The following is a 7,863-nucleotide window of genomic DNA, read 5'->3' on the forward strand; positions in this document are numbered from 1 at the left end:
GAGAGAGAGAGAGAACAAGGGGGAGTGAGGATGGAGAGAGGAAGGGGGAAAGAAACTTGCCTGACCTTCCAGAGCCTAAGCTTATGATCAGTACACTTCCTAACAGGTGGCGAGGCCACCAAGCGACACACAGAAAGACACACAGAACGGTAGAGTAACCCCAAGCATTGGCATGCTTCCACAAAGCATGAGATAGTCCACCCAAACCATACCAAATAACAAAAACACCATCTCCGCCTGAGCCCCTCACGGCTTTGTCTCCAGGGGGCTCGTCTCTACTTCCTTATTCCTCTTACGTCCCCCTCCCCAGTTTCTTCAATGTGCATCTTACCATTTTATTGGCTTTATTGCTGTAAGCTCCCTCCAGCAGGGTATAACTAAATAAGCAGACCTCCCAGGGCTGCCCTGAAGGATCACATGCTGTGTGTGAGAGCACTCTGGAAATTGTCAAGTCCTGTAGAGAGTGCCAGTTGCATAACCAGAGTAAGTCACCCTAAGAATGGTACTCAGGACACATTCCCTTGGAAGGACACGGCCTCACCCCGGCAGACCTGGGGCAGGTGGAAGGGTGGAGGCACCCGAGAGTACAGAGAGAGAGGAGCACCCTCATTCCGGACAGCCAAAGCAACCCTAGGTTTGGGGAAAGAGGAGGGCACTGGCCACAGATCCTGTCCGCCCTCTGTCCAGGGTAGGCATTTTGTACAGACCAAGCAAATAGGAGGCTTCTAGAGTCTGCATAGCAGCAGCAAGCTATGAATGCTGGCACTCAGAGATGTCACATTAATATTAATGACCGCAAATACCCCAGACATCCCCAAATCCAGTCATGCCATAGTACCCTCCCCCTTTGCCCGTTATTTTTGGAAAATGGCAGAAGTCTATCAGGCAGATTTTCTGGGTGGGGCTGCCCTTGACACTTACCAAAGATCTTTCTAGATCACAACTCCAGCTAGAGTGCTCACAGAGCATTCAGAGAATTCAACAGCCAGGTGGAGGGTCCTGAGCTGCTGGTTTGAACAAGCAACACTAAGAACAAATGGGGATTGGGTGAGACCATGACACTGCCCAGGAAGGTAGAGGTCGCTGACCCAGAAAACAGCATGCACGGTGCAATCTCATTTTAGCAGAAAAGACAGTCCTTTAAAGGGGTACAGAGAAAGCAGGAAGGCATGTGCTGAGGGCCCAGGGTCCCTCACATCCAGTAGGCACACTACTTTCTGTTAACGCTTCTGCCCTGTACTATCGCTTTCTACAGAAAGACCTTGGCAGTAACAGTTCATTGCACACATAGCATGCATGTACACACCCTGGGAGCAGAGTCAACACATGACCAAGGGTCTCATGAGAACCAGGCTACAGGGCTTTCAAGGACTCCACGTATTCTCGGACCCCACACCCTCAGGGAATCCATGTTATCTACATGCTAGGGCTTCTGCCTCTTGTGAATCATGATGAGGGCCTAGCCCAGGCTAGGCAACGTCAGGCCTTACTTAATGAATGCCTGTCAGCTGAATAATGAAATTTCCTGAAAGCAATGCCTCACATCTCTTCCAGGGCCAGCACACTGGGAATACAACTGTTGTCACTGACCTGCCACCCCTCCTCTGCTTCACCCTCCTATTAAGGGCTGCCAGGGAGGAGCTAAAAGAAAGGTCACCGACAGCAGATGTTGGCAAGGTACTCCACGTAGGAAGCCATCAGGGGCTGTCTGCCCAGGATGGCATGGCAGTCCCTTTGACAAGCCAGCTGGCTATGAAGCTTAGGGTCCGCCCCTCACCCTGCTTCTCTGAGAAGGGAGTGAAGGAGAAGCAGGGGTCCACCCTATGACTGCTGGCTATACACTCCTGCTGTTCCAGGCCCACAAGGGTGGAGGAATCTAGAGCAGGGAATTTGGCCTGGTTTTTCCTGTGAACTGGGGCTGGGCCTTGTTTTGTCATGGTTCCAACATTCTCTATTCCTGACCTTCAAAAATATGAACAATAACATCAATAATAAGGATGAGTATTCAGTGTGCACTGGGGTCCTCCCAGACGTGGCATAAGTCACTCACACCATCCCCTTTCATCTCCATAGCAACCCTGAGAGAGTGAAAACATTATTATTTTCACATTAGTGATAAAGAAACGGAGTCACTGAGAAGGTGCCCAAGCTTAGCTTGTGGCTAGAGAAAGAGAGATTCTGCCGGAGGACAGCCGTTCTTCCCTCTTGTCCCTTCTGGAAGTGCCTCTTGCTGGGTTTGCCACTGGCACAGGGCGATCAGAGCTAAGGTCTGCGGGGGCACTTTAGACTCCACGGAGAGTTTACACTCCCAGACGCCTGCAGACAAGTCTGGAAAAGCCAGGAGGAAATAAACTTCGAGCTCTCAGCATCCTCACAGAAGTCCCACAGCTACGACACTTGCATTCGAACCCAGGTCCTGGGCTTCAGTCTTCCCCATTTTACACAACCCTTCTGGTCTGGAACCAGATCTTTTTGAGCCCTGGGCTCCCTGCGTGCAGCCCTGCAGAGGGTGCTACCTCACCAACTCTCCACCGGTGACTCACTCCGGGGCCCAGGGGAAGCACAACCCCGTTTGCCGCGCCTCCAGCTCCCCGCCTCCACATTTGCTAACCGAAACCCGACTGCTGCTATTTTTAACCCTCCAGCTCCCCCTTGCTTGGGGCTCCCCCCTTTACCCCCACCCTCTTGCCCCAACCCGGTGGCACCACTCTGTCATTCTGAGAGCACTTCTACCACCTGAAGGCCCCGGAGGGCGCAGCGGATACCCCGGACGTGCAGGTTTGTGGGGCAAGCAAAACAAGTCGGTTACAGCCCAAGTCTCCGAATTCCCCCACCCCGACTCTTTCCGAACCTGTACCTCCCAGCCTGCCCCGCTCCTCCCCGCCATCCCAAAGGCTGCAGAAGGGGAACCGAACCTCTGGGCCGAGGGCCACCGTAGGAAAGAGGAGTGGGCTCCTCAGATCCAGCTCCGCAGGGAGCTAAGCGGAATGCTAGAGGGAATAGAGTTCCCTGGTTATTTCCCACTTCACGAAGCCGAGGATTTCGGACCGCCAGGGTTTCCCATCCCAGCATGGCAACACGAGAAGGGAGGTGGCCTGGAGACAGGGTGGGGACACTGAGTCCGATCTGCCAGCTCCTCTTCCAGACCCCCAGTAGGAGCCTGCGGCGGGGTCTGAGAAGGCTGGGAGGCAGGGGCCAAGGAAGGAATAAAGACTCTTGGAGGGCCAGAAGAGAGGGCGGAGGGGAGGGAAGCAGCTCTTGCAGACCTCTTTGCCTTCAAGGCTCCTCCAGTCCCCCGGGGCTGCACTGACTAGTACTAGCTGCCAGTGGGAAGCTCTGGGTCTCCCAGGGAAAACCCTCGACTGAGGGGAGGGAGCAGAAGGGGTCTGAGGGCCGCAGGCCCAGAGTAGAAAGGTTAGGCCCGAATTGCTGATGTGAAAGTTAACCTCCAGAGTGGTGTAGGGGCAGGCCTGCAGGTGGACCCAAGGAGGCACTTCCTTCTGGCGGAAGTGGAGCAGGTGGCTTGAACCAGACCCCTCTGCCCCTCTCGTCTGAGAGTCGCCTAGCGTAGGAAGCAGATGGAAGGGCACAGAAAGAGAGCCCTCTAAGCTCAGGTCTTCTCTACACCCTCTTCTGAACCGGGCCCTGCTAGGCAGCTTCTCATGAGACCGCCTGAGCCCCTGTCCTTATTTCTGGTTCTGTTATCTTCCAAGACACACGTCTTCAGCCTTGACCCACGCCCTCTCTTTGGTATCCCTGAGCTAGATAAATAAATCCTAGTGGCCACAGAGGCAGCCAGCTACACCCAGAGGGGCGGGGGCCGGACGGTGGTCCCCCAAGTTGGGAAGGTAGGAAAGTGGAGCACGGGGGTCAGGACTGGGTGGTGCTTGGGAGCCCCTGACAGGGTCCACCATGTTCTTAACCTTAGTCTGAGCCCTATCTGGCTGCTCCTGCTGTTCTGTCCCCCTGACAACCTGGGGGTGGGGGGACTGCCTGAGGAAGGAAGGTCCACCAGGCTGGCAGGCCAGCTCCAACCCTCAGCTAGACCTCAGTCCAGATCCCTCACTTGGGTCCAGCGAGCTTCCAAGAATGAAAAGGTGTCAATGTCACCGAGCGCTCCCATGGCCACCCTGTCCAAGGAAGTCCCATCTGGTTGTTTATTGCTGGATCCAGTTTTCTCCGTAGAGCTAAGCACCACCTATTCATGTCATCTTTCCACCCATGCTTTCTTGTTCCCCAGCAGAGCTGTAGCACCCTGAGGTCAGCCGGCTACCTCTGTGCTCACCACAGTGAGCACAGTGTATAGCACAGAGCTCTGCAAGCCTATAACACATGGATGAACTGCTGAGTGGCCAGCTTGGCAAATGGCCTTCCCTGGCTTCCCGCGTGGTTTTTGAGGATTCCAAGGTTTTCCCACACAGGAAGAAGGAAGGTAACAAGAATAAGGCCAGAAAGGCTGGAACCCCAAAGGAAAAGTTAACGCCACTCAGAGGTCGGGCATCTACACCAGCCAACCTTGCCTAGTCCCCTTCACCATGCCTGGCATGAATATACACAGATATATCCTATATATATATATATATATATATATACACACACACATATATATATGTATATGTATATACATATGTATATATGTATATAGAGAGATATACATAGATAGATATATATACAGATATATATCTCTATCTATCTATCTACACACACACACACACACACACTCACACATACCCATACTGATTCCTGGACCAGTCTTAGGAAGCTCACACTGTGTCTTGAGTTCTTTCTCTAAGTAGCCCCGGGACCCCAGACACACCACACACCTTTCTGCAGGTCTATCCACAGAAATAAACAGAAAGGTCGACCCAGGCTTCTGCCCTCAAGCACAGCTCAGCACCACAATCGCCCACCATGCAAGCGAGAATGGAGGTGCCTCCTCCGACTCCAACAAACCCCCAAAGATGGTGGGGAAGGGGCCTGAGGATGTTTTTAAACACATTCTTCACAGGATCCTGAAGCAACTGGTCTAGTAACTGGCATTAAAGACTATGGACGGATGCTAGACATGGTGCTGCACGCCTTTCATCCCCGCCCTTGGGAGGCAGAGGCAGGTGGATTTCTGAGTTTGAGGCCAGCCTGGTCTACAGAGTGAGTTCCAGGACAGCCAGGGCTACACAGAGAAACCCTGTCTCGATAAACAAACAAATAAATGAAGAAAGAAAGAACAAGAACCATGGGCAGTGTTTTTACAGGTCAAGATCTGGACACGTGTGAAAAAGCCAACTACTTACATAGGTACACATCTCCTAAAACCTGTCCATAGGCTCTCTATACCCCACACAGAGCCATAACTTACAAAGGTGGACACGGCACAGAAGACACACATCTGTGCCACATGTGTGCATACTCCCAAACACCCAACAGAGCCAGCACATGGATCCCAGATTGCCACAGAACCACCACATGGACACACACACAGCCCTGGGCAAACACAGACACCCACCACACATCCAGTGCATACACACATATCACACGGAGGCTCACACTAAGCAGATGCTAGCCTGAATTTATTTTGCCTCTGGGAACAGGTCCAGAACTAAAAGAGCCATGCTCTGCTGATGAAAACATCCCTCCTGCCTCTGCCACCCCCACCCCTTGCCCCAAGCAGTGCTCGGTCCACCGCCCCTTGGAAGGAAAGAGGGGATAAGGCGAGGCAGAAGCTGAGGGTGGTGTTCTAATCTGCTTGGAGACATTCCCACATCCAGCCCAGTTCTCTTCCCTGGCCCACCAGGAGACACCATGGGGCCCCATGGCAGTGCTTGGGAGGGCCAGTTGACTGGATTCTCAGGCTCTGGTCCTACAGAGCGAAAAGGCGTAGGGAATAGCTAGATGTGGGGGCTCCCAGTACGTGGGCCACTAAGGAAAGGGCTGTCTGGAGCACCTTCCTGCAGCCCTAAGGCCTGAGGCCCCCATGGAATGTTACCACAGAAACAGGGAAAATATTATAAGGAACACAATACCCGGCAGAGTCACCTGCTCACCAGGCTTCCTGCTCTGTTACCCACCCCCCAGCTCATGGCACTTAGAGCCTTCCCTGGCCTCAACCTGGGCCTCCCAGCCAGAGATCTCCTTCCTGTCTCCCCTGGATTAAGGGAAGCTGCTTCAAGCGAAAGCTCTGCCCCTCTGTGGTTCCAAACAACATCAGGGATGGTCCAGTGGGTCCCTCACTCCTAGCCCCTACCCACCCCCCAACACAGGAAATCAAGGCTTCCTGCCCCAGAGGAAGTGCCCCATCTAGTGAACAAATCCAACATATACAAATTCAAAGTCCTGGAGCTGGTGCCTCCAAGGGGACCTGCCTTCAAGCCCCGCAATACCCAACACTCCCCTGCAGCCTCCAGACCGCATCTGACTGAGGAAGAGCTGGGGCAAGAATAGGTGCTGGCAGAGGCCAGTCTGGTTGGTGCCATTCCCTGGCTGGGTGACTCTGGCCTTGCGTTATTAGCTCATCTTTCTCTGGGGCTTCTGTCAACTTTAAAAGAACCAGTTCTTAAAGAAAGGCAAAGGGCAAAAAAAAAAAAAAAGGTTTCAAAGGTTTCCATATTCTCACTCCTGGGAAGTGTGCCTACACCTATAAAAACGTCCTCATTTCCCATGCCATCACAACTGAGCCACCAGGGACTATAGGTGAGATCCATTATCCCTGAGAGAAGGACACAGGATGCTCTGCCTCGTCCCTTACTCCCTGCCGCACACCACGCCTGGTTATTTGTGGTTGGTCCCTCCAGTTCTGAGCTCTGGAAAGTGAACTGAGAATCCCCCATCCCGCCCCCCCCACACACCTTGTCATGTTAATTTTGAGAAAAGTCTGCTTAAGTGAGGTGACCTGCTTAGCAGAGAAACCTTCTCTGCCTCAAAGATCAGCGTATGACCCTGATCCGCAGAGAAGTGCCCCAGCCAAGGGGCCAAACTGAGCAGCAGTGGGGGCTCAGATGCACCCTGTACCCAGATTTTCCAATGCACAGTTCTGAGCATCTAGTTTGGAAGAGACATCAGAGAACTGAAAAAAACAGAGCCCCAACCCCAGCAGGTTCAGGACCTGGTCCATCTCAATTATCTGGGTACCACACAGTGGAACTGCTCTGTGCCTCAGTTTCCCCCAGGAATCACTGTAAATGAGAAAAGTGCGTAGTTACTGAGGGGAGATGTCAGGCAGCAGAGAGCTTTCTGCACCCAGGAGATAAGAGTGAAGGCTGATTTGCAGCGGCTGGAGAAGATGCTCGGAAGGTGAGGGTGGGAGAGGGTTGGCACAGAGGGGTAGGCAGGCAGCCTCTGGGGGTCCTCCCGGGAAGAAATGGGTCACCCAAGTACAAGATAGAGGGTAGAAACCAACCCACGTCACAGTCTGTGATGACTGGGCCAGGAACTGGAGCGAAGTCTCACAAGTCTAGGTAAAAGTCTGGAGGCCTAGCTCCTGATTCCAGATGTTGAGCTCCCTCCAGGGCCACCGAGGGCCAATGTCCTATTATCACCCTGAAACTTTGGCAGGCAGAACTGGGCCTCAAGCAGATGCTGAGTTGGGATGTGGGAAGGGACAGTTAGCAGCAAGCCAACCCGCGCCAGATGATGCAGGATGCTTTGGGGAGTGCTGGACAGGCAGCAAGGACTGGAACCAATAGTCAGCTCCAAGTCGGGCCCCAAACCGGCAGCCGGTGAGAAGGAAGTGGGACTCATTAGGTGACCTGCAGGACCTAGGCTTTTCTTCCAGCTTAGTGGCCGAGGAATTGTAGTAGCGAAAAGACAGCTCTGCGGCCAGATTTGCCCGGGTTCTCATACTTCTCAGCACTATTAGATGTGGGGCGG

The 7,863-nt window shown here is 53.3% G+C and overlaps 1 protein-coding gene across 7 annotated transcripts in view; it reads right to left on the reverse strand.

The window, feature by feature from the left end:
• Hdac7 (histone deacetylase 7) overlaps nt 1-7,863 on the reverse strand; it is a 39,834-nt gene that overhangs the window by 30,677 nt on the left and 1,294 nt on the right. For 2 of the 7 annotated variants that reach the window (XM_031354116.1, XM_031354099.1), the window contains exon 1: nt 2,916-3,027. The exons of 3 other annotated variants lie outside the window; for them this stretch is intronic. The gene's annotated coding sequence lies outside the window, so the exon portion shown is untranslated. Of the gene's footprint in view, nt 1-2,915; nt 3,028-7,863 lie in introns of those variants that run through there. 2 more of the 7 variants (XM_031354106.1, XM_031354094.1) reach the window with 1 other exon arrangement.

The sequence above is a fragment of the Mastomys coucha genome, unplaced genomic scaffold (genome assembly GCF_008632895.1).
Source record: "Mastomys coucha isolate ucsf_1 unplaced genomic scaffold, UCSF_Mcou_1 pScaffold11, whole genome shotgun sequence".
NCBI classification, from domain to species: Eukaryota; Metazoa; Chordata; class Mammalia; order Rodentia; family Muridae; genus Mastomys; species Mastomys coucha.